At 43.2% G+C, this 27391-nt stretch overlaps 1 protein-coding gene across 4 annotated transcripts in view; it reads left to right on the forward strand.

The window, feature by feature from the left end:
* The first annotated feature begins 15795 nt into the window (after positions 1–15795).
* The window catches only part of SNCAIP (synuclein alpha interacting protein), a 364007-nt gene continuing 352411 nt past the window's right edge, over positions 15796–27391 (forward strand). For 3 of the 4 annotated variants that reach the window (XM_073624689.1, XM_073624685.1, XM_073624687.1), the window contains exon 1: positions 15796–15959. The gene's annotated coding sequence lies outside the window, so the exon portion shown is untranslated. The remainder of the gene's footprint in view (positions 15960–27391) is intronic. The other variant, XM_073624690.1, reaches the window with a different exon arrangement.

The following is a 27391-nucleotide window of genomic DNA, read 5'->3' on the forward strand; positions in this document are numbered from 1 at the left end:
TCAACAAAGGTGAAAACACAGCTTTACTGCAAGTGACATCACCTCCAAAACAAATCAACAACTTTGTTAGGTGTGCAGTGACAGGTCCTCCCTAAAGAGACTAGATCATCTTAAGAATATTGAAAGCTGCTTTCTGAAGTGCCGATTTAGGAAAGTAGAAACTTGACACCATAGTTCTAAGAGATCCAAAGCAGCTGATCACAGTACTTCTGATAATGATGACCACTGTGCAACATGGACTGCATGATCTAGACGTTGCAGCCCTTTCAAGACTGGGGAATCTTGTAACTGCACAAACAATACAAAAAAAAAAAAAAAAAAAAAAAAAAGGGCACAAACTGCTAGTACATTATCTCAAGTACTTTAATAAAGAATAAAAGATACAAATTACACTCCCAAAACCAGTACGAATAATAGCCTTGTTTAAATCCAGTAACCAGAAGCATGCCCATCATAGAACTCCTTAGGTTCACATGAATAATAGTACCATATGACGCGGTTCGGGACGCATGCCCCTTTTTTCAGAGCAGACATGTTATACCTAACCCCTCCATCTCCAAATATTAAGGCGACTGAAAATTGATCACACATACTTTAGGAAGGGGAGGAAGAGGTCAAGTTGTCTTTTTTTTGTTTTGTTTATGAGGTGCTGATATCCAGAGACACCTACAGCAGCTCTTCTGGCAGTGCGATTTGGACACATGGGGACTTTATATTTATGATATAAAACAATAGACATATAGCATTTGCTTATGCAACATATGATACAAGTGGTTACATTTCTGTTTGATAATCTAGATAACTCACGTATATCTAGTCAATGAATGCCTCCCATGGACTACCAAGGTTTGAACTCATTAACTAACATTACCATCTTGAAAATTCTAAGGATGTGTTTTGTTCTATGCAGAGTATATTAAACCTAGGTGTAGATCAGTGTAGATAGGTTAGTTAGTAGCTGTTGTATATGGATGTCTTGTATGTCATCGTTTTTAAAGTGGTATTAAAGGTTTGGCTTTTTTTTTTTAATGAACAAACATAGTTACATAGTTACATAGTAGATGAGTTTGAAAAAAGACACAAGTCCATCAAGTCCAACCTACGTGTGTGATTATATGTCAGTATTACATTGTATATCACTGTAAGTTGTGGTCATTCAGGTGCTTATCTAATAGTTTTTTGAAACTATCGATGCTCCCCGCTGAAACCACCACCTGTGGAAGGGAATTCCACATCCTTGCCGCTCTTACAATAAAGAACCCTCTACGCAGTTCAAGGTTAAACATATTTTCTTCTAATTTTAATGAGTGGCCACGTGTCTTATTAAACTCCCTTTCGTGGAAAAGTTTTATCCCTATTGTTGGGTCACCAGTATGGTATTTGTAAATTGAAATCATATCCCCCTCTCAAGCTTCTCTTCTCCAGAGAAAATAAGTTCAGTGCTCGTAACCTTTCTTCATAACTAATGTCCTCCAGTCCCTTTATTAGTTTGATTGCCCTTCCCTGTACTCGCTCCATTTCCAGCACATCCTTCTTAAGGACTGGTGCCCATAACGGGACAGCATACTCCAGGTGCGGCTGGACCAGAGTCGTGTAGAGTGGGAGAATTATCACTTTATCTCTTGAGTTAAACCCCTTTTAATGCATGCCGATATTCTGTTTGCTTTGTTTGCAGCAGCTTGGCATTGCATGCCATTGCTGAGCCTATCACCCACTAGGACCCCCAGGTCCTTTTCCATCCTTGATTCCCCCAGAGGCCCCCCCCCCCCAGTGATAAGACTGCATTCATATTTTTGCCACCCAAATGCATTATTTTACATTTTTCCACATAAAACCGCATTTGCCATGTAGTTGCCCACCTCATTAATTAGTTCAGATCTACTTGCAAGGTTTCCACATCCTGCGGAGAAGTTGTTGCCTTGGTTAGCTTAGTATCATCCGCAAATACAGAGATTGAACTGTTTACCCCATCCTCCAGATCGTTTATGAACAAATTAAATAGGACTGGTCCCAGGACAGAACCCTGGGGGACCCCACTTTCCCCCACTGACCATTCTGAGTACTCCCCATTTATCACCACCCTCTGAACTCGCCCCTGTAGCCAGTTTTCAATTTATGTACTCACCCTATGGTCCATGCCAAGGGACCTTACTTTGTACAGTAAACACTTATGGGGAACTGAATCAAATGCTTTTGCAAAATCCAGATACACCACATCTACGGGCCTCCCTTTATCTAGATGGCAGCTCACCTCCTCATAGAAGGTTAATAGATTGGTTTGGCAAGAATGATTCTTCATGAATCCATGCAGATTACTGCTAATGATACCATTTTCATTACAAAAATATTCTATATAGTCCCTTATCATTCCCTCCAAGAGCTTGCATACTATTGATATTAGGCTAACTGGTCTGTAATTCCCAGGGATGTATTTTGGGCCCTTTTTAAATATTGGTGCTACATTGGCTTTTCTCCAATCAGCTGGTACTATTCCAGTCAGTAGACTGTCAGTAAAAATTAGGAACAATGGTCTGGCAATTACTTGACTGAGTTCCCTAAGGACCCTCAGGTGCAAGCCATCTGGTCCTGGTGACTTATTAATGTTACATTTTTCAAGTCTATTTCTAATTCTGTCCTCTGTGATGTGTCATGAGGAAAAACACTGCAGTTTTGGTTACTGAAGCCCTATCTTCGCCATCTCACCATCCTTTGTAATTAGATTCTCTTCCTCATTCTTTATGGGGTCAATATGGTCTGTCCTCCCTCTTTTACTGTTATACTTACCTGCTCTGTGCAGTGGTTTGCACAGAGCAGCTCCAATCCTCTTCTTCCTGGGTTCTCTGCGGCCGCTCCTGGCTCCTCCTCCTAGACCAGTGTCCCCACTAACAAGTCGCTTGCTATGGGGTCACTGGTGCATGCTTCATGCTATATGCACACATAAGACTCATAGAGCTGTGGCTGGGCCTCACCCCCTGCTCTCCCCTCATTAGCTCCTTGGCTGTGATTGACAGCAGTGGGAGCCAATGGCTCCCGCTGCTGTCTCAGACAATGAGGAGGGAGAGTCCCAGGATAGCCGAGGTTCTCATGCACATCGCTGGACCGAGAGGGGGCTCAGGTGAGCTGCACCCAGAAGGTTTTTTACGTTCATGCACAGAATGCATGAAGGTAAAAAAATCTTCAGACTTTACAACCACTTTAAGTGTTTTTATGACACTAGCGGGTAATGGATGATGACACCTTAATAGTGAGAGCTGATCTAATGTCTTTTTGATATGATACAATAATATAGTTCATACAGCATATTTTTGTTGCATAGGTATCTGGATATAAGCAGAATATCACCCGGACCCTACCCCTTACATTTCTAATGACCAGTAAGGCAGTACATGATACTGACCTGTCAGTAGAAATTGTTGGGGAGCAGGGTTTACTGGCAAGCTCTGTCACAACCCAGAAGTGTTGGAACAGAGGACATTGTACGCTCTTGCAGGTATGCACACTTGACACTTTAAGCAGCTTCTAGGGCCCACTCATACTTTATGTTTTTGTGGGTTGTATTAACATGCTTTTTGTCACTTATTAAAGTGTTTGTTACCCTAAAAAAAAAAAAAAAAAAATGATCCTGTTCCTTTAAAGCATGTTATACAGCACAGTATTTGTGTAATTTTGCCCCCTGTATCACCTGAAATACTTGGCTGATCCTGCCTAGTTCTGCTCCCCCCCCCCTGTAAACTGACCACGGTTTATCATAGCTGCTGAGCCCTGACATTGGGGTCAGTTTATGTGTCTCCTGTCCTCCTCTCCCCCCTTCTTCTCTGCTTGTCAACTTGTGACAGTGCCTGCCCCTTCTACTCCTGCTGCTGAAATAACTTTTAATGTTTCATATAATCCTCTGTGTTTCCTAATCCTGTGTGCCCCTGTCTTTGTGTTTTTTTTTTTTTAAATGCTGTCTATACCAGATTTCAGAGCACAGCTCGGCACTCACGTGACTGACCGCCTCTCTCCTCCTCTCGTCCCGAATGACATCAGCAGGGGATTCTCAGCCCCTCCTGCTCTAGCTGTCAGATCGAGAGGGGAGAGAGGCAGCCGGTCACATGAGCGCTGAGTGGCGATCTGAAATCAGGTATAGACAACATTTTTTTTACAGAGACAGGCACACAGGATTAGGAAACACAGAGGATTATAAGAAGATATGGCAGTGGCTTAATAAACACTTTAATGTGTGTTGTGTTAAGGCGGCTTATTCATTTTGAATGGGCTGCCAATGCACAAGAATGTCAAAAATGCACCGGAACAAAAAGTGTGATTTGTCCTCAGTATTAAATTGACAGCAACAATTCACTGGCTGCATGCTTCATTCCCTGAGAAATAAAAAAAGGAGGGATAACAACATTTTAAACAACAACCTATTCAATTCAAACACTGAACAGGCTGCAGAGCCTGCACATACATATCCTCTCAATTTCTTAATGTTTTCTAGGTAACAGATGTACTTTAACAAGTTCCCGCCCGGCCAATTGCAGATTGCCAGTCAGGAGGTGGCTTTCCCATCCTGAGTGGATGCCATATGACGTCCTGTCAGGAAGCACCAATCACGTGGCCATGGGGCTATGCAGTAGCTCGATCTGTCACAACTCACTATCTGTATCATGTGACCACCGTGACCAATCACAGCAGGTCACATGAAAGTTCTACACAATGGATGGCTTCCTTTCATTCCATCCATTGTACACAATTGTGTTGCTAGCTGTGATTGATCAATTTGATCACATGGTACAAACAGGGCAAATCACAGCCCATCTGTACATTGTGATTAGCATTGACCAATCACAGCTAATCACAACAAAACAGACTGAATGATTCCTTTTTCATTTAGTATAATGCTTGCTTATAGCAATGTAATTCACTGCTATAAGGAAACATATATTAAAAAAATAAAAATCCTAACCACTGATTACTATGATAACATTATATTGCTCTGGTCACAGTGTGTTAAAAAAAATGTATTAAAAATAAAAATAATAAATAATAAAATAAAAATATATATATTTGTATTTTTTTTGTACTGTCACCAGTCAGTGTCCCTGATCACTGCCACACCAGTTATATCATGACGCTGTACTGCACTGGAGATAGTATGTAAAAAAAAAAAAAAATTGTGAAAAAATGTTCTTAATTTCTTCATTTTCAAAAAAAGATGCCAAAAAATTAAAAAAAAATTTAAAAAAATCAGCCATGCCTCTAACTAAATATCTTCGACTGTCTACTTTCCAAAAAGGGGTCATTTGGGGGGTATTTGTACTGTCCTGACATTTTTGAGCCTCAAGAAATGAAATACATCAGGACTGATCAATTTTCAGATATACAGTAAGTATATACCATAGTTTAACTATTTATCTATAACTTTCCTACAGACTAAATAATATATGCTGATTTGGGTTATTCTTACCAAAGAAACGTAGCAGAATATATTTGGGGCTAAATTTATGAAGAACAAATATGTATTTTCAAAATTTTATAACAGAAATTAAAAAATGCCCGTTTTTGTTTTTTCAAAATTGTCAGTTTTTTTTTTCCGTATATTTAGCAAAAAATAAAAAACCCAGTAGTGATTAAATACCACCAAAAGAAAGCTTTATTTGTGTTAACAAAATGATAAAAATTTAGTTTGGGTACAGTGCTGCATGACCGCACAATTGTCATTCAAAGTGCAACAGCACTGAAAGCTGAAAATTGATCCAGGGCAGGAGGCGGTTAAAAGTGGGTTAAAAGTGCTTAGCTTGTCATGATGTTATTCTTCCAAACCACAAAGACAAAAAGTAGGAGCTATGCACAGCCCCTACTAGTTACACATTTTATAATTTATTTATTCATGTTAGAATTATGGGTGTATCATAAATAGCATTTTTACAGTAAGAGATGCAATTTTGTATTATGATTGTTACTATAAGGGCTCATGTTACATTGATCTGCAATGTATAAATAGGCAATCAACATTGTTACCAACAGTAATAACGCACTTCTAGCATAGCTGACACATTGTAACTGATGAGCATCAGCTCAGATATATCACTGCACATGCACAGAGCCACCTAGTGGCTGTAAGGCTGCATTCACATCTGAGCGTATCGTTTTCAGGCGTTTTTTGGGGGTTTTTCAAAGCGTTTTTGAAGTGTATTACAAGCGTTTTCACAGCTTCAGGTGTTTTTGTTTAGCCAATTTAAGCACTAGGGGGAGGAGAGGAAATTAGGGGTGGAGATATGCTATTTGAGGCTCCGTCAATATCTCTGCGTTCCAAATCACGGACGGAAACGCTGCGATTCTGCCTGTGATTTGCAATAGCAGCAAATTGCGGGATGCCTGTGCATTCCTGGTGCGTTGCCCGTTGATTCCAATAGCACCCCAAATGTGACGCGATTTTCCCATGATTCACCGGGCGACAATCGTGGTAAAAACGCCCCCGAACAGAATAGCGGAACGCCTGTCGCCAAAAGAAATACAGGAGATTATTTTGGGCAACAGGCTTCCCGTGATTCTATTTGCGCGTTTTTACAGTGATTGTTGCCCCCATACGCGGAGATGTGAACGGAGCCTTGATCGTTTTTACGGGCGTTTTACAAAGGTTTTATGAGCATTTTCCGCTCAAGTCAGGTGTTTCTATTGAAGTCTATGGGGCCAAAAACGCTTGTAATCTGCCCAGAAAGTAGCTAATGTACTTGTTGGGCATTTTGGAACTTTAGAGATGAGAGTTTTATGAGCTGTAAATGCTCAGGTGTGAATGCAGCCTAAAGCTACTTTCACACTCGAGCGGGGGGAGTGGGGACCTTAGCAGTAAAGCACCACTAATTTTAGTGGTGCTTTACCGCTGTAATAGCGGCGCTTTTCGGCCGCTGGCAGGGTGCTTTTAACCCCCACTAGCGGCCAAATAAAGGGTTAAAAGTGCCCGCAAAGCACTGCTGCCGAAGTGCTTTGAAGGTGGTTCAGCAGCTGTGGCCATTGATTCCAATGGCAGGGACGGTGGAGCAGTGCTCCTCCACCGCCCAAAAGATGCTGCCTGCAGGACTACTTCTAACGTCCTGCAAGCGCACCGCCTCAGTGTGAAAGCACTCGGGCTCTCACACTGGGGCTGCAGGGGAGGCGTTTTTCAGGCGCTTTACAGGACCTATTTTTTAGCCCAAAAGCGCCTGAAAAACCCCCCAATGTGAAAGGGGTCTAATGCCGCGTACACACGGGCGGACTTTTCGACGGACTAGGTCTGCCGGACTTTCCGACGGACTTTCCGAATGAACAGACTTGCCTACACACGATCAACCAAAGTCCAAAGGATTCGTACGTGATGACGTACGACCGGACTAAAACAAGGAAGTTCATAGCCAGTAGCCAATAGCTGCCCTAGCATCGTTTTTTGTCCGTCGGACTAGCATACAGACGAGCGGACTTTTCGACCGGACTCGAGTCCGTCGGATAGATTTGAAACATGTTTCATTTCTAGGTCCGTCAAACTTTTGGGAAAAAAAAGTCAGCTGGAGCCCACACACAGTCGAATTATCCGATGGACTCCGGTCCTCCGGACCAAGTCTGCCGTAAAGTCCGCTCATGTGTACGCGGCATAAGAGTGCTTTTTATGTGCTGTTCATTCCTCTTCTCATTTTATTTATTTATTTTCCTCAGATCTTTAAAGTGTTACTAAACCCAGGAGCCTGTATTCACTATATCTAGTCTCCCACAGTACACAGAACATGGAAATGCAATTAGTTTAGTAAATATAAACTGATAAATACCTTTTTTCTTCAGCAATATATAACAGTCTTGAGACTTCTATCAGTGTCTGGTTAAAGTTTATAGGAGGAGTTTTCATTCTCCTCTGACCTATGTCCTATGAGGCTGCAAGACCCCTGACCCTCTGTCTGGACAGTGCTGATTAGCCCTGTGCTGATCGCATGCAACCTCCCAAGAAAAGAAAAAAACCCTATAGCAATACACACCAAACTGAGCATGTGCAGAGTGACTCCAAAGGCTCTGTCCTATCAGGAGATGGTTAGGGGACAGTAAAGTAATGGATATCTCCTGGCATAAAAAATTGAGCAAAATAGTAAAAAAAAAATTTGTTTTTTAAATTTAGCTGTATATCTATTGCAATTACCATGACCCACCACCAAAAGATCACCCAAAACAAATGCCTCTGCTCCTGACGATTGCAACAATACCACCTTCAGTTTTTTCACACACTTTGTTTACAATTTTTTCCTTCAGCAAGAAAAAGAAGATACAATGTTTCTTTTTCTCCATTCAAGTGGAGGGTAAGCCTCGGTTCACACCAGAGGCGGCACGACTTGCAGGTCGCCTCACCGAGGCGACCTGCACACGACTGCCCGGGCGACTTGCAAAACGACTTCTGTATAGAAGTCTATGCAAGTCGCCCCCAAAGTCGTACAGGAACCTTTTTCTAAGTCGAAGCGACTTGCGTCGCTCCGATTAGAACGGTTCCATTGTACTGAACGGGACGCTACTTGTCAGGCGACCTAGGTCGCCTGACAAGTCGTCCTAGTGTGAACCGAGCCTAAGAAATGGACACAGGGCAGGCTGTACACTGACTGATCACTGTGATAGCCAATAACAAGCTATCACAGTGATCGGGAGCCAGTCCTCCCAGTTCCCAATCATTACTAGAAGACCCGGAGATGTTGGTGAGAGCTGACAGAAGCATCAAATATGGCACAAGTAAATTGTAAAGCCTCAGGCACATTTGCCATTGCCAATGTTTATACTTGTTCATATGCCATATACCGGCAAATGCAAGTAATAATTGTTAATTGGATATTTCCCAATAGGCTAGCAGTGGTGAAGGAAGAGATGCTTCAGCATCAGTGTGAGGGGAAAAATGCCCCTGCTTCTGTGGTGTCACTGGAAGGAGAAAAATGCCCCTGCTTCTGTGGTGTCACTGGAAGGAGAAAAATGCCCCTGCTTCTGTGGTGTCACTGGAAGGAGAAAAATGCCCCTGCTTCGGTGGTGTCACTGGAAGAAGAAAAATGCCCCTGCTTCTGTGGTGTAACTGGAAGGAGAAAAATGCCCCTGCTTCGGTGGTGTCACTGGAAGAAGAAAAATGCCCCTGCTTCTGTGGTGTCACTGGAAGGAGAAAAATGCCCCTGCTTCGGTGGTGTCACTGGAAGAAGAAAAATGCCCCTGCTTCTGTGGTGTCACTGGAAGGAGAAAAATGCCCCTGCTTCGGTGGTGTCACTGGAAGAAGAAAAATGCCCCTGCTTCTGTGGTGTCACTGGAAGGAGAAAAATGCCCCTGCTTCGGTGGTGTCACTGGAAGAAGAAAAATGCCCCTGCTTCTGTGGTGTCACTGGAAGAAGAAAAATGCCCCTGCTTCTGTGGTGTCACTGGAAGAAGAAAAATGTCCCTGCTTCGGTGGTGTCACTGGAAGAAGAAAAATGCTCCTGCTTCGGTGGTGTCACTGGAAGAAGAAAAATGCCCCTGCTTCGGTGGTGTCACTGGAAGAAGAAAAATGCCCCTGCTTCGGTGGTGTCACTGGAAGGAGAAAAATGCCCCTGCTTCGGTGGTGTCACTGGAAGAAGAAAAATGCCCCTGCTTCGGTGGTGTCACTGGAAGGAGAAAAATGCCCCTTCTTTGGTGGTGTCACTGGAAGGAGAAAAATGCCCCTGCTTCGGTGGTGTCACTGGAAGGAGAAAAATGCTCCTGCTTCGGTGAAGTCACTGGATGAAGGAACATGTCCCTGTATTCTATGGAACACCTGTACTCCATTTTATGGGACACTTGTTCTACATTCTATAGGACACCTGTACTCAGTGGTGGTGGTGGTGGTGGGGGGGCAAACTAACTGAAAAATTATGAAAAATACTGAAACAAAAACATCAATTACAGCCACTGTGCCCATCATATGCAGACTCTGTGCCCAGCAAAAGCAGCCACCTGTGCTCATAATATGCAGCTAACTGTGCCCATAATATGCAGCCAACTGTGCTCATCATATGCAGCCAACTGTGCCCATAATATGCAGCCAACTGTGCTCATCATATGCAGCCAACTGTGCCCATAATATGCAGCCAACTGTGCTCATCATATGCAGCCAACTGTGCTCATCATATGCAGCCAACTGTGCCCATAATATGCAGCCAACTGTGCTCATCATATGCAGCCAACTGTGCCCATAATATGCAGCCAACTGTGCTCATCATATGCAGCCAACTGTGCTCATCATATGCAGCCAACTGTGCCCATAATATGCAGCCAACTGTGTCCATCATATGCAGCCAACTGTGCCCATCATATGCAGCCTCTGTGTCCATCTTATGCAGCCAACTGTGCCCATAATATGCAGCCTCTGTGTCCATCTTATGCAGCCAACTGTGCCCATCATATGCAGCCTCTGTGCCCATCATATGCAGCCAACTGTGCCCCATCAATTGCAGCCTCTGCCCATAATATGCAGTCACTTTGCTAACAAACCTGGGGGCACCTTTTTTAAAGCCTACTAGAGCCTGTGGCTCTAATCAAGTGCCTAAAGGGAGGGTGGCTACAGTGGCCGTGGATAGATTCATGCAATGCATGAATCTATCCATAGTACACAGAGGAGATGGCCGAGCGCCCCTAATGGACGCACCACCACTGCCTGTACTGTATTATATAGGACACCTGTACTACATTCTATGGGACACCTGTTCTACTTTCTATGGGACACCTGTAATATATTCTATGTGACACCTGTACTGTATTTCTATAGCACACCTGTAATATATTATATGGGACACCTGTACTGTATTCTATAGGGTACCTGTACTTTATTCTATGGGACAAGTATACTACATTCTATGGGACACCTGTAATATATTCTATGGGAGATACATGCTACAGTCTATGCGACACCTGTACTACATTCTATGGGACACCTGTACTATAGTCTATGGGACACCTGTACTGTGTTCTATAGGGCACCTGTAATATATTCTATGGGACACCTGTGCTGTATTCTATAGGGCACCTGTACTGTATTATTTAGGGCACCTGTACTACATTCTATGGGATACCTGTACTGTATTATATAGGACAACTGTACTGTATTCTATGGGATACCTGTACTATATTATATAGGACACCTGTACTGTATTCTATGAATCACCAGTACTACAATCTATTGGACACCTGTACTGTGTTCTATGGGACACGTGTACTACATTTTATGGGACACCTGTAATATATTCTATGGGACAACTGTGCTGCATTCTATGGGACACATGTACTACATTCTATGGGACACCTGTAATATACTTTATGGAACACCTGTAATATATTCTATAGGGCACATGTACTGTATTATATAGGGCACCTGTACTAAATTATTAGACACCTGTACTACATTCTGTGGGAGATGTGTACTGTATTCTATGGGACACCTGTAATATATTCTATGAGAAACACATGCTACAGTGTATGCGACACCTGTACTATATTCTATGGGACACCTGGATTACATTCAGACACCTGTACTATATTCTATATGGGACACCTGTACTATATACTATATGGGACACCTGTACTATATACTATATTGGACACCTGTACTATATTCTATATGGGACACCTGTACTGTATACTATATGGGACACCTGTACTGTATTCTATGGGACACCTGTACTGTATTCTATATGGGACACCTGTACTATATACTATATGGGACACCTGTACTATATACTATATTGGACACCTGTACTATATTCTATATGGGACACCTGTACTGTATACTATATGGGACACCTGTACTGTATTCTATGGGACACCTGTACTGTATTCTATGGGACACCTGTACTATATCCTCTAGGACACTTATACTATAGTTTATGGTGGGGGTCAGCAACCAGTAGATCACGGACAGGGAACTGGTAGATCACAGTTTGGGCTTGCAGACCCGCCAACCCAGAGCATCAAACAGAGTGCAATGCAGAGGGATTACTTGTAAAGTTGGAGCTGTAGTAGGGAGCAGGAGCCGTGTAGGCTGATGCCTCCTGCCCCATGCAGAGTGATGCCAACTGCACTCCACCTCTTATCCCGGCTAGCTGTCTCTGGAGTGGTGCCAGCAGCAGGAACAAAGATCTTTCAGGTCAGTGTGAAGCAATACACTGGGCATATTCTTATAGGGCTGTTTTCACACTGATACACTGCAGTTTACCCACACCGTGGGTGTAGCACAGTGTACCTGCAACTTTTCCTGTGGTGTTTGCTGCACTTAGCCATAGACTTCTATTATATTCTGCTGTTTTACCACCCCCCAGCTTTACGTGTGAACAAGCCCGAAGAGTGCCGATGCCGAATGCAACTAAGGGCTCATTCACAAGTGCAGCAGGCACTGCTGCTCCTCTGAAAAGTGATCTGAGTGTGTGGTGACAGGTGATGAGGAGGTGATATGTTGCCACCTCGCCACCTGATTTAAACCCACGATTGCCGTGCAATGAACGCAATTGTGACACGGTAGTATGGCAAATAGAGGTTTAAATCATGTGTGAGGAGGCCACACTGTGCCTGGTGATCTTTGACTTCTCCCATGTTGCTCAGGTAGATCTCCACCTCTGTAAGGTCTATGGGATACCTGCACTATTATGCATGGGAACATGTACAGTATTCTATGGGTCACCTGTAATACAGTATATTCCATTGGACACTTGTAGTATATTCTACGGGGCATCTGTCCTATATTCCATGGAATACATGTACTATATTCTATGGGACACCTGTTCTAAATTCTATTGGTCACCTGTAATATGTTCCATGGTACACCTGTACTAAATTCTTTGGGACACCTATACTACATTCTATGGGACACTTGTACTATATTCTATGGAACACTTGTAGTATTTTCTTTATCACACCTGCACTATTTTCTATGTGACACCTGTACTATATTCTATGAGACACCTGTAATATATTATATGGGATAACTGTTCAACATTCTATGAGGCACCTGTACTATGGGTGTCCTGTAGAATACAGTACAGGTGTCACATGGACAGCACAGTGGCTAAGTGGTTAGCACAGAATCATTGGTTTGAATCCCAACCATGGCACTACCTGCCTGGAGTTTACATGTTCTCCCTATGTGGGTTTCCTCTGGGTCCTCCTGTTTCCTCCAACAATCCAAAGACATGCTGGTAGATGAATTGGTTCATGTCTAAACTGGCTCTAGTATGTGTATGTATGATGAATGTGAGTTAAGGGAGAGCAGGAAGTGATGTGAATGTACAATATATATGTAAAGCACGGTATAAATTGACGGTACTGTATAAACACCTGTAATAAACACAAATAATAGTAGGGATGTTTTAAAGAATGTAGTACAGGGGAGGGCCCCACATGGGACAGGAATATTGCATTGTATAGGACACGTGTAGTACATTGTATTCTGTAGGACACGTGTAGTATATTGTATTCAGCAGGACACGTGTAGTATATTGTATTCTGTAGGACACGTGTAGTATATTGTATTCTGTAGGACACGTTTAGTATATTGTATTCTGTAGGACACGTGTAGTATATTGTATTCTGTAGGACACATGTAGTATATTGTATTCTGTAGGACACGTGTAGTATATTGTATTCTGTAGGACACATGTAGTATATTGTATTCTGTAGGACGCGTGTAGTATAGGACACGTGTAGTATATTGTATTCTGTAGGACACGTGTAGTATAGGACACGTGTAGTATATTGTATTCTGTAGGACACGTGTAGTATATTGTATTCTGTAGGACACGTGTAGTATATTGTATTCTGTAGGACACGTGTAGTACATTGTATTCTGTAGGACACGTGTAGTACATTGTATTCTGTAGGACACGTGTAGTACATTGTATTCTGTAGGACACGTGTAGTATATTGTATTCTGTAGGACACGTGTAGTATATTGTATTCTGTAGGACACGTGTAGTATATTGTATTCTGTAGGACACGTGTAGTATATTGTATTCTGTAGGACACGTGTAGTATATTGTATTCTGTAGGACACGTGTAGTATATTGTATTCTGTAGGACACGTGTAGTATAGGACACGTGTAGTATATTGTATTCTGTAGGACACGTGTAGTATATTGTATTCTGTAGGACACGTGTAGTATAGGACACGTGTAGTATATTGTATTCTGTAGGACACGTGTAGTATATTGTATTCTGTAGGACACGTGTAGTATATTGTATTCTGTAGGACACGTGTAGTATAGGACACGTGTAGTATATTGTATTCTGTAGGACACGTGTAGTATATTGTATTCTGTAGGACACGTGTAGTATATTGTATTCTGTAGGACACGTGTAGTATATTGTATTCTGTAGGACACGTGTAGTATATTGTATTCTGTAGGACACGTGTAGTATATTGTATTCTGTAGGACACGTGTAGTATATTGTATTCTGTAGGACACGTGTAGTATATTGTATTCTGTAGGACACGTGTAGTATATTGTATTCTGTAGGACACGTGTAGTATATTGTATTCTGTAGGACACTTGTAGTATATTGTATTCTGTAGGACACGTGTAGTATATTGTATTCTGTAGGACACGTGTAGTATATTGTATTCTGTAGGACACGTGTAGTATATTGTATTCTGTAGGACACGTGTAGTATATTGTATTCTGTAGGACACGTGTAGTATATTGTATTCTGTAGGACACGTGTAGTATATTGTATTCTGTAGGACACGTGTAGTATATTGTATTCTGTAGGACACGTGTAGTATATTGTATTCTGTAGGACACGTGTAGTATATTGTATTCTGTAGGACACGTGTAGTATATTGTATTCTGTAGGACGCGTGTAGTATATTGTATTCTGTAGGACACATGTAGTATATTGTATAGGACATTTTCACTTAGGGGTGTGCTCACTTTTGTAGCCAGCGATTTAGACATTAATGGCTGTGTGTTGAGTTATTTTGAGGGGACAGCAAATTTACACTGTAAGGCCCCTTTCACATGTGCTGACCGTTCAGATCCGCCTGTCAGTTTTTTCAGCAGATCTAAACGGTTGCTCCATACAGCTCTATGGAGTGATGGATCCGCCCCAATCTGATCCGCTCTGCAAAATCCAGATGGATGGATGTCCCATTTTATATCCGTCTGGCAGAACGGATTGGATGAAAACGGGCAGGCGGTCTGTAATCATCCGATCCCCCCATAGAGGAGAGTGGAGATCTGACAGGTCCGTTTCTGCACAGTGAGTGGAGACAGACTTGTCATCCGCCTGCTCAGTGAGGATCAATGGAGCGATTTCTGCTGAGCAAAGCCGATGGCTGAATACGGATCCCCACATGTGAAAGGGGCCTAAGCTGTACACTCAATACTTCACATTGTAGAAAAGTGTCATTTCTTCAGTGTTGTCACATGAAAAGATAGAATAAAATATTTACAAAAATGTGAGGGGTGTAGTCACTTATGTGAGATATTGTATATATGTATATATATATATATATATATACGGGAATTGTCCTTATCTCTACATATCAGTACATTGTGCAGTGAAGTATCGGCTCCTCCATTATCCCTGTACAGGCAGGCGGTCCCGGGCCGTGTATGGTCAGATCCCGGGTCGTTTATGGTCAGATCCCGGGCCGTGTATGGTCGGAGCTCGGGCCGTGTATGGTCGGAGCTCGGGCCGTACATCTCCCGGCACTCTCCGATATTACCGACACACAGGATCCTCCAGATGTAACAACGAGCCGGCTAGTGACCGAATGGGGGCGTGCCCAGCCCGGCTCCGCCTTCTTCTACACAGCTGGATCCAATGAATGGGCGGGGGTGTGTCTTGGTTGCAGGGTTAACCCTATGTGGTTGGGATGATCGGTGCCGATGTGTATGAGAAGGACGCGGTGTAGTGCTGGGAGGCCGTCCGTCCTCAGTGGCAGCCGCAGCCTGGACTCCGCATCATTCCCCGGCAGGAGACATCACCAAGGTGAGCGGAGCCCGGGGGGGAGTCCTGGAGGGGACGGGGAGGGCGGACAATGGTCGGGTGAGGAGAGCGGATGCTGATTGATCGTATCTATAGTAACGCGGCTCCTGGACCGCTCCGTCCTCATACATCCTCCCGGTGTATCTTTATATCATTACTAATAATGGCGAGCAACCTCTATAGCCGCCATCTCCATCTAATGATATTCATAGAGGGACCACACCGGGGATGGATGGAGCCAAGGCAGGCGTCACGTGACCCCCATTGGGAGAACATTGATGGATTACATGTCATCCGTACTGGGCACTGACAGGCACAAAGACTCCGCTCTACTGTCAGCTCTCTGATCATTTCACACATCCACCATGATCCACACACCATCACATCTCAGGAGGGTATACACCCAGTGTAATCCCCCCATACAAGAAAGAGGCCCCTCTTATACATCCAATCCATCACCCCCCCCCCATCACATCACCCCCCCCATCACATCACCCTCCCAATTACATCACCCCCCCATTACATCACCCCCCCATTACATCACCCCCCCAATCACATCACCCCCCCCATCACTTCACCCCCCCATCACATCACCCCCTCAATCACATCACCTCCCCATCACATCACCCCCCCCCCCCCCCCATCACATCACCCCCCCAATCACATCACCCCCCCCATCACTTCACCCCCCCATCACATCACCCCCTCAATCACATCACCTCCCCATCACATCACCCCCCCCCCATCACATCACCCCCTCAATCACATCACCTCCCCCATCACATCACCCCCCCCAATTCACATCACCCCCCCCATCAAATCCCCCTTCCTCCAATCACATCAGCCCCTGATTCACATCACCCCTCTGTTCACAGTGCCCCACCCCCCATATTGCTCCTCTGATCATCTTGTCCCTGTTATACATTACCTATCTGATCACAAAACCCCTCTTATGCAGTATATTGCCCCTCTGATCACATTGCCCCTCTGATCACATTGCCCCTCTAATCACATTGCCCCTCTGACCACATTGCCCCTCTGATCATGCTGTCCCTGTTATCACATTGCCCCTCTGATCACATTGCCCCTCTGATCACATTGCCCCTCTGATCACATTGCCCCTCTGATCATGCTGTCCCTGTTATCACATTGCCCCTCTGATCATGCTGTCCCTGTTATCACATTGCCCCTCTAATCACATTGCCCCTCTGATCACATTGCCCCTCTGATCATGCTGTCCCTCTGATCACATTGCCCCTCTGATCACATTGCCCCTCTGATCATGCTGTCCCTGTTATCACATTGCCCCTCTAATCACATTGCCCCTCTAATCACATTGCCCTTTTGATCACATTGCCCTTTTGATCACATTGCCCCTCTGATCATGCTGTCCCTGTTATAACATTGCCCCTCTGATCATGCTGTCCCTGTTATCACATTGCCCCTCTGATCACATTGCCCCTCTGATCACATTGCCCCTCTGATCATGCTGTCCCTGTTATCACATTGCCCCTCTGATCACATTGCCCCTCTGATCATGCTGTCCCTGTTATCACATTGCCCCTCTAATCACGTTGCCCCTCTGATCATGCTGCCCCTCTGATCATGCTGCCCCTCTGATCACATTGCCCCTCTGATCACATTGCCCCTCTGATCATGCTGTCCCTGTTATCACATTGCCCCTCTGATCACATTGCCCCTCTGATCACATTGCCCCTCTGATCATATTGCCCCTCTGATCACATTGCCCCTCTAATCACATTGCCCCTCTGATCATGCTGTCCCTCTGATCACATTGCCCCTCTGATCACATTGCCCCTCTGATCACATTGCCCCTCTGATCACCTTGCCCCTCTGATCACATTGCCCCTCTGATCATGCTGTCCCTGTTATCACATTGCCCCTCTGATCATGCTGTCCCTTTTATCACATTGCCCCTCTGATCACATTGCCCCTCTGATCACATTGCCCCTCTGATCACATTGCCCCTCTGATCATGCTGTCCCTGTTATCACATTGCCCCTCTGATCACATTGCCCCTCTGATCACATTGCCCCTCTGATCATGCTGTCCCTGTTATCACATTGCCCCTCTAATCACATTGCCCCTCTAATCACATTGCCCTTCTGATCACATTGCCCTTCTGATCATGCTGTCCCTGTTATCACATTGCCCTTCTGATCATGCTGTCCCTGTTATCACATTGCCCCTCTGATCACATTGCCCCTCTGATCATGCTGTCCCTGTTATCACATTGCCCCTCTGATCACATTGCCCCTCTGATCACATTGCCCCTCTGATCATGCTGTCCCTGTTATCACATTGCCCCTCTGATCATGCTGTCCCTGTTATCACATTGCCCCTCTGATCACATTGCCCCTCTGATCATGCTGTCCCTGTTATCACATTGCCCCTCTGATCACATTGCCCCTCTGATCACATTGCCTCTCTGATCATGCTGTCCCTGTTATCACATTGCCCCTCTGATCATGCTGTCCCTGTTATCACATTGCCCCTCTGTTCACATTGCCCCTCTGATCATGCTGTCCCTGTTATCACATTGCCCCTCTAATCACATTGCCCCTCTAATCACATTGCCCCTCTGATCACATTGCCCCTCTGATCACATTGCCCCTCTGATCACATTGCCCCTCTGATCACATTGCCCCTCTAATCACATTACCCCTCTAATCACATTGCCCCTCTGATCACATTACCCTCTGATCATGCTGTCCCTGTTATCACATTGCCCCTCTAATCACATTGCCCCTCTAATCACATTGCCCTTCTGATCACATTGCCCTTCTGATCACATTGCCCCTCTGATCATGCTGTCCCTGTTATCACATTGCCCCTCTAATCACATTGCCCCTCTAATCACATTGCCCTTCTGATCACATTGCCCTTCTGATCACATTGCCCCTCTGATCATGCTGTCCCTGTTATCACATTGCCCCTCTGATGACAGTTCCCCTCTTGATGGGGATCATTGTGACAGTAGGACATGCTGTGGATTCTATCTAGCTTTGTTCCAGCACAGGAGGACTGTATAATACCCAGAAATGTCCTCACAAATCCTGACGTCATCATCTGCTCCCAGAGACCTGATCCTCTTCTCAGACTGTATTAGTGGTAATTCCCGGCTCTGGCAGGCATTCCTCCCTCCCTGTGTGCTCTCCATCAGACGGTGTGTACAGCCAGTCCTACCCTACACACATGCCTAGGAATCATATGGGGGAATAGTCATTATATTCTGTATATATGATGTACACATGACTGGATGAGAGTGCACAGTGTATATTAAACTTTGCCTTTGAATGGAACCTGCAGCTCTATAGGCCATATATGCTTGGATAAATGATCGTTTTCTTTTCTGAACGATCTTCCCCGTTAGGAATAATCGATCAATAGTCAACAACCCATTTGAATGATATGGTACGTAACGTACGGGAAGGTTGATTTTGATTGATGGTTGTAAGAAACGGTCCTAAGTTTTAGATTGCATCTCTGTGTTCAACATGCAGTCTGACAATCTGATTGATCAGAATACGACCAAATTCATGACCAATGCACCTCAGTGCTGCTGATTGATGCAACTTGATTGATAAATTTCCATCCTGGCCGATCAGCTTAGTTTGACTGAAACCGTTGTGGATTGAACTTTAATCATTTGGAAGGGATATTGTGCTTATTTGATTGCTATTTTGGTCACAAATCAGACATCAATTGGATAACAAAATCAAAGCTTGTATGGCCACCATAGGGCTAACCATACACTGTACAATCTGCTTTGGATCTATCATCAAATATGTAGGGCAAGGTCCTGCCTGATTGAATGCAAATTGAATAGGTTTGCCCCTATATTACATTTTGGTAACTGTAAAGCAGATTGTGCAGAAATCAGGTTGTATAGTGTATAGCCAGCTTAAGGTTGCATTCACACCTGAGCGTTTTCAACTCATAAAACGCTCATAAAATGCCTGAAAAATGCCCAACCAGCAAAATCCCATTCATTTCAATGGCACCTGTTCACATCTGAGCATTTTGTCACCTGAAGCAAAATGCCTGAAAAATGCCTTAAGCTCAAAAAAGAACATGAGCTTCTTTGGGGCAGATTACAGGCCTTCTTCTGCTTTTTACATTGGTGACCTGTACAAAATCGTGGCAAAAACACGGCAAAAATCGCTGTAAAACCGGGGTAAAGACATGCGACTTTGAAATGCTCAGGTGTGAATGCAGCCTAAGAGCTGATATGATGCCCACTGACTTCTGGTTGGGGTCTTGCCTTTACAGACATGGGGCTCATAGAAGTCTATGGAAAAGTTTAAGGACCTGACAGCTAATTGTAGGTTGACACACAGCCTCAGGTCTAGTGGTTTAACTTGGAAGGTGCTTTAGAGGTGCAGGGTCAGATGTAGGGATCCTGCTGCTTTCAACCTCCTCCAGTCTAGAGATCTGTGTTTCATGGAGTTCTGATTTAAGGATGGACTCTAGAATAGGCAAATATTCTCAAACTACAAGAGACGTGTGTATTCTTCCTTGGATCTTGGTGTTCTTTGCGTATTTCTTCCAGATCTGTGCAGTAATCCAATGTGGACCTTCTTGTAATAAAGACCAGTCACTGTTGCGCTCTCTCCTTGTGTAGGATGACTGGTCTTGTCTCCTCCCCCTCCTGTAGTTTTCTGTAGATAGCATGTAGTGAGTGGAGCCTGTTGGCCCCTCCCACACCTCTTCTCTTTGCACAGGCTATGTACAGCACAGTGCTAATGCCACTGTTAATTTTACAGGGTGATTTCTGGGTTTGTAGAGGTATTTGGTGCACACTAAGTGGATTTATATCCTTTGAGAATATTGGGGAATATATTTCAATGACAGCTTTCTTTCATGCCTGGAGTGCAGTGTGAAACTTTGCTTCTGTGCAGGAGCTTCCTGTTAAGACCAGTCAATGCTGCTTAATCTCCTTGTGTAGGGTGGCTGGTCTTGTCTCCTCCCACTCCTTAAGTTTTCTGCAGACAGAAAATATAAAATAATATACTATATAATAATAATGTGTGTGTGTGTGTGTATATATATATATATATATATATATATATATATATAATATAAACTATATTACTGTCTGTCTGTGTGTGTGTGTGTGTGTGTGTGTGAATATATATACATATATATATATATATATATATATATATATATATATATATATATATATATATATATATATATATAGTGGGGAAAATAATTATTTGATTATACACATATTGAGTTGTCATTAGGAGCATTGCACAGTTCTCTCCCAGCACAGTGACCGGGGTCTCACCAGAAGCCCTGAGCCCCGTTCTAATGATCGGGACCCAGAACATCCGATTCCCGGGTCACCTGATTGCTGTGATAGCCTCTGATTGGCTATCGCAGTGATCAGTCACTGTGACGCCTGCTCTGTCTCTTTGAATGGACGAGAAAGATACATTGTATCATTCTCTGTCCTTACAGAGATAGGGAAAAAAAAAAAATTAGAAAATAAAATTTAAATATGTAAAAAAAATACCTAGATCAAGGTTTGATCTAGGTCAATGCACGGGTTAGTGTTTGGGTCAAGGTCGGGGTCAAAGGTCAGGGCCAGTATTTTTTTGGACAGGTTTTTTTTTTTTTTTTTTTTTTTTTTTTTTTTTAGTATTGGTGTCAGTAGGTTTTAGGTAGGATAAAAAAGAAAAAAAAAAGAAAAATGCACACTACTGTTTCTGGGCTGTACCCCGGATACAACCAACAACTAACATACACATATGTGGTATCACTGCGATCGTCAGGAGCAGGGAAATTTATTTAGGGTTGATGTTTGGTGGTAGGTTACGGTAGTAGCAAGAAATATACCATTAAATTTATAAAATTATTTTTTTACTATTTTGGGCCAATTTTCCCTTGATAATAAAAAAAAAAATCAGGAGATATCCATTACCATTTACCATCAAATGAAAGCTCAATTTGTCCTGAAAAAACAAGGTATAATCCACCTGGATGCACAAAGTAGTTGTGATATGTACAATTTTACTAACACATGTCAAAGTTGCAAAATTGGGCACAGGCATTGAGATTTGTTTTACCCTTAGGCGTGAAGGGGTTAAAGTCGCTGTGACTTCAAGTTACACATATTTGAACCGTTGTCATTGAAAAACATGGGGTACGACTTTTCATGTGACTTTAGTGCTGAAAGTGGCATAACAAGTTGCAAAATTGTTATTAGAGCCTTAGGCTCATTTAGTGTTAATTAAAAAAGTGAACACTATTTTTTTGACGTTCAGTCAGCAGGTATGGCCTGCTTAAATAAAATCCATCCCTGGAGTGTCTGACGATAGGAGCACACTGCGTTTCCTATGGAAGGCCATCCACACAGGTCCTTATAAACTCAAGTGCGGAGATCGCTCTACTAGAGTCACCAACACTTCTGGGAAGGGAGGGGGAGGAATAATTCAACCTGCCTACATGAACCTGATATAAAAAATGGAGGTAGACTTAACCTTTCTATAACAGGACACAGCAAGCTACTGTATATTGTGATGTTTAGTTGTTCCACTGAGGCATGCCAGAGCCCTTCTAACATGTGTAGGGGTGAAGGCATTCCTTCTCTTCCTAGCACCATTTACTTTCTCCAAAGACTGCTCAGCTGTCAGCTGCAGGAACTCGGGAGTAAAGGGGGTCTTAAACAAGCCATTCAGCTGGGTATATATCATGTGAAGCTTGACAGGCCAGAGATTATCATTACTGAGAGAAAAATCTCAAAAATAACCTCATAACTCATATCCCAACAGGAGCTTGAAGAGCCATTTCTCCTTTTTTTTGAACAGTTCTGGAGGTGGAACTGACTTTGTGAGGATTATCTCTACTTACTGCTCTGTGCAGCTGCACTGCTTTTGCTGAGTATAATGAAAGAGCTTTTTTATTTAAAATGTGAACATTGGTATTTTGTTTTACATTATTTTACATTAATACATGTATTAATAATAATTCAGAGACACTTGACATTATTACAATAATTATCAGATTTATTTCTGCTATCTATCTATCTATCTATCTATCTATCTATCTATCTATCTATCTATCTATCTATCTATCTATCTATCTACACATATCTATCTACCAATCAATCTGGCTATCATTCTATATTCTTTTATAGAAACAGATATATCATAAGCAGTATTTTGCTGAAGTGCACACCACTCACAGCTTATATAAAATGTGTCTCTTAGGGAGTCTCTCCTGGCTGTGCGTGGGTAAAAATGTGTCCCGAAAAGCAGCAGTCCCCAACTTCCCCAGCACCGGGTGATGAGTGTGCAGTCTGCTACCAAAGGCCCCCAGGACACGGTGATCTCTCTCTCCTATAGACAATAGCCATGTAAAGGTCTCAAAAGTGCTTTATGACAATCCTGTCCCCGGCCCAGCTCTTCTCTCTCTCCTTCTCCTTCTTACCTCCCTTTTCCCCATCTCTCATCCTCCTCCTGCAAGTCACCAATGTGACCACAAAGAGGGAAGGTAGTAGTGGCTCTTACCGCCTTTGAAGCACAATCTGAACATAGATTGGTCTTTAGAGGAAAGGGAGATTAAGATGCATGTCTTAATGTACATTAAAAGCTGCCATGGGGGTTAAATGCAAGTGAGAAAGCAGAAAAGTTATGCCACGGAGGACGAGGACCTCTTCTCAACCTCAGGACCCTCAAGCCATGCAAGGGTGCAATAGATTGCATCTTCTTTGAGTTGAGAGAGTAACACCAGGTCGCAACCAACTTGTCATTTGCAAGAAGGGCACATCGGAGCCTGTCACTGCACAGCCCAGACGCTATACCCAATCCTCTGGGGAAGGTAGACAATGAAGGCCTCTCACATATACCTGCTTCCCCAAGTTCCCACTTATTAATATCTGTTGCAGGGAACAAAGAAGTTGACTGGGACTTTAAAGCCCACATCAGGACCTTACCCAGGAAAGATGACCTAGAGCGGTGTTTCAAATACATGGTAATGTCATTTAAGCAAGAACTTGAAAATGTTATAGCTGGCACCGCCCAATTGAACCATAGCACTGAAACACTAGAAAATACAAGGGAGGACATTCTCCATTCCCTAGATTTGCCAGGAAAAAAGTCACACTGACCTTAGATAGAATCCTTATTGTTTACAGCTAGATGACTATGAGAACAGGAGCAGATGTTCTAAAATTAAAAGAAAAGCTTTACCGGAAGCAACCAGACTCCAAGATCCAATCCCCTCATTACATGAGATTTTCAGTCAAATACTGGGACGAGATCATGACAATCACATTGAGACCGATAGTCATCACAGAGCATGTCACTCTCCAACCCAACCCAAGACAAGAGATGTATTTTGTAAATTAAATAAATGCGCAGAACAAGGAGCAATAATATCTAAAATGCACACTAAACAGCACTTTGATTTTAATAGAGCCCAAATGAGCCTTTTCCTTGACCTCTCCAGATGTATTTTAATGATGCAGCAATCCCTTCTCCCACTACTGGAACAGCTGTGCAAAAAGATTTCTTGTCATTAGAGTGATCTATTCTGTCTGACTGCTAGGTCAGGGAATATAACTGTCACCCTCAGAGACAAGCTTGTCTCAATCGTTTCGTCGAACAAGTAGAGCTGCCTACGATTGATATCCTTGACTGGAGAGTAAGGGAAGATATCACCATTTCTCGTCTTCGAGAACCCTGGTAGACCAGACAAGGTACATCCAGAAGGCAGTGCTGGAGCATCATGATCCTGATTCCACTTCTTCCTCACCGCGCTCTTCAAGATTGTCTAAGAGGGCTGCTTTGACTATCAGTTGCTGACTTTATTACCTGATCCTTCTGATCATCCTTCTGTGTAACATATGGATACAGATTCCACCCTTCCTTATTTCTTTATTCTCTTCTATTTAGGAGTAGTTCTGTATGTTGGCTGGGTTGGCTGTGTACTGGCTGTCAGGGGTAAATTGGTTTACCACCTTATATAGACTCTTTACAACCAGTCCTGCTCAATGTCACATTTTCACTGGATGGCTGATGTCTTCATTACTTTCAGTTGAACTCTCTGACTTTAGCTGTAGATTCCAGTGTTCCTGCAATATTCAAAGAACATTCACCCATGTCTCCTGCACACATCGTGGTGAACTTTTTCAAGCCCTTTTATTCACTTGTCCTACTTATCCTGATCCGTCTGTCTCATAGAGCCCCATACCTACAAATTTGCTTACACTGACAATATTTGATCAGAGGTGCACACAATCACTAACACACCCCTGTGCAACTTACAATTTCCATGCAGTGGGGAGGACAGAATAGCCATATCATGATGACTATACACATACTCCCAGTAGGACTTACTCCGAGTCACAAAGGACCCTCCATATCGGATTGTGCTCTTTGTATGGCCATTGCCACAAATCAGTGTGTGGCACAGGGATATTATGCCCCCTCTTTCTCACCTCTGGACCCACTGGTAGTTTCCTCTGGCTCCCCTGGGGGGAACATGTGTCATTTTTTACGTTGTAGGCTAGGGAAAGCAACACAAGTTGACATATATTGACTTGGAATGGGTGCTTGAGCCCCAAGAAACCCTTTGAGAGAAATATGGAAGGTACGCTGTGTACTAGGGGATATACACTCAATTGCAAACCTTTTTCTCTGCATTGTCAAATTTTATGATCCATGAAATCTCTCACACTTTTTAAATCTCACTGCACGGGAGAACCCAACTACAAGGGCCTCCTATTACTTTCATGCAAACTCATACTGAGCAGAGAATCCAGAAATGGTTTATACTTTATTAGGGAATGGGAGTCAGAATTTGAGAAAAAGAAAGCATTAGTGCTGGTTCACACTGATGTGGTGTGGGAAAACGCATGTAAATCAGGCAGGAATTGCACAAAATTTTTGTTCAAATCACATGCGATTCTTTTCAGTATGATTTGAGCCCATTCCTTTTGTATGGGCTCAAATCACATCGCACCCGCACGAAAAAGGTGGATGCACCTTTTTTTTGCCGCACTGGAATCGAATCTCATCGGTGTTCACACCCATGAGAACCCATTCGGCAAATCGCGTTATGCAACCTGTTTTTGGGGTGTAGATAACTTAACATTGACACCTGCAGCGGTTCACATGAACAGAGTGCGATTGTGATGTCGTGCGGAAAACGCACAGGAATTGCTGCGAATTCCACACCACATCAGTGTGAACCAAAAATCAAAAAATAAAAATAAATAATAATAAAAATTAAAAATTGCCTTTAGTTAAAATGTAACATAGCATCAAATGTATTTTTAAATTTGAGTCTCAGTTCAAACTGATGCGGTGCGGGATTCTCAGGGATTCCTGTGCATTTCCCACACCACATCCCAATCGCACTCCGTTCATGCAAACCCCTGTGGTTGTCAATGTTAACGACACTCCAAAAACAAGTCGTAAAACGCAGTGCGATTGGCTGAATTGAATCGCATTCGTGTGAACACTCATGCGATCTTATTCCAGTGTGGCAAAAAAAAGAAAAGGTGCGTGCACTTTTTCCGTGTGGGTGCGGTGCTATTTGAGCCATACAAAATGAATGGGCTCAAATCGCACTGCAAAGAATTGCATGTTATTTGAACAGGAATACGGTGCAATTCCTGTCCGAATCACATGCAGTTGATATCCCTGTGAACCAGCACTAAGTGTAAGCAACTATATTGGACCTGGTATCAGCCTCTTGCAATATATGTACAGCAGGGCTGGAATGTGAGAGGAAGAAGCAGCACAAGGAGCTAATCAAGTCTCTGAATTGAGGGTGAATATTGCAACAAAAGCTGGTTTTGTTATTTTGTCTTTTAATGAGCTGTTTATTTTAATCAATTTATTGTTGCCTTGACTTCTGCTTTAAGAAAGTTGCATTTATGCAGATAGCATTGAGTCTTCCTATACTATTAGTCAACCAGGAACCTGCGGCCCTGCAGAGTTTTGGGAACTACAAATCCCAGCATGTCCTAACCTCCAGATGCTGACCACATATGATGGGAACTTGTAGGACCCCATAGCGACAGTCCAGTCTATATTACAAGGAGAATTAAATGCTGTGTTTTTGCACTATGTTTCCTATTATATAACCATAGCAAACCTTTAGCAGATTGTGCTCTTAAATTTCTCAAAATGCTTTGTCAGCCAGCAGCTGGCAGAGCATTGTGGAATATCTAAGTCATCAACACTTTAATATGGAAAGGTGCCCATCCATGGCGTAGTCTTCCAGTACAGTACTTACAGTATATACATGGCTACCCTTTTTACTGCCTATACAGTACAGACACTGCTCGTTCCATGTAACCATTCTAAGTAGAAAAAGATCTTTATAGTAGCATTTATTACCATTCAAGTGAAACATTCACATTGCTATCTGAATTTCAGCAATCTTTCAAATTT

The sequence above is a fragment of the Aquarana catesbeiana genome, linkage group LG01, assembly GCF_042186555.1.
Source record: "Aquarana catesbeiana isolate 2022-GZ linkage group LG01, ASM4218655v1, whole genome shotgun sequence".
In the NCBI taxonomy this organism is placed as follows: Eukaryota; Metazoa; Chordata; class Amphibia; order Anura; family Ranidae; genus Aquarana; species Aquarana catesbeiana.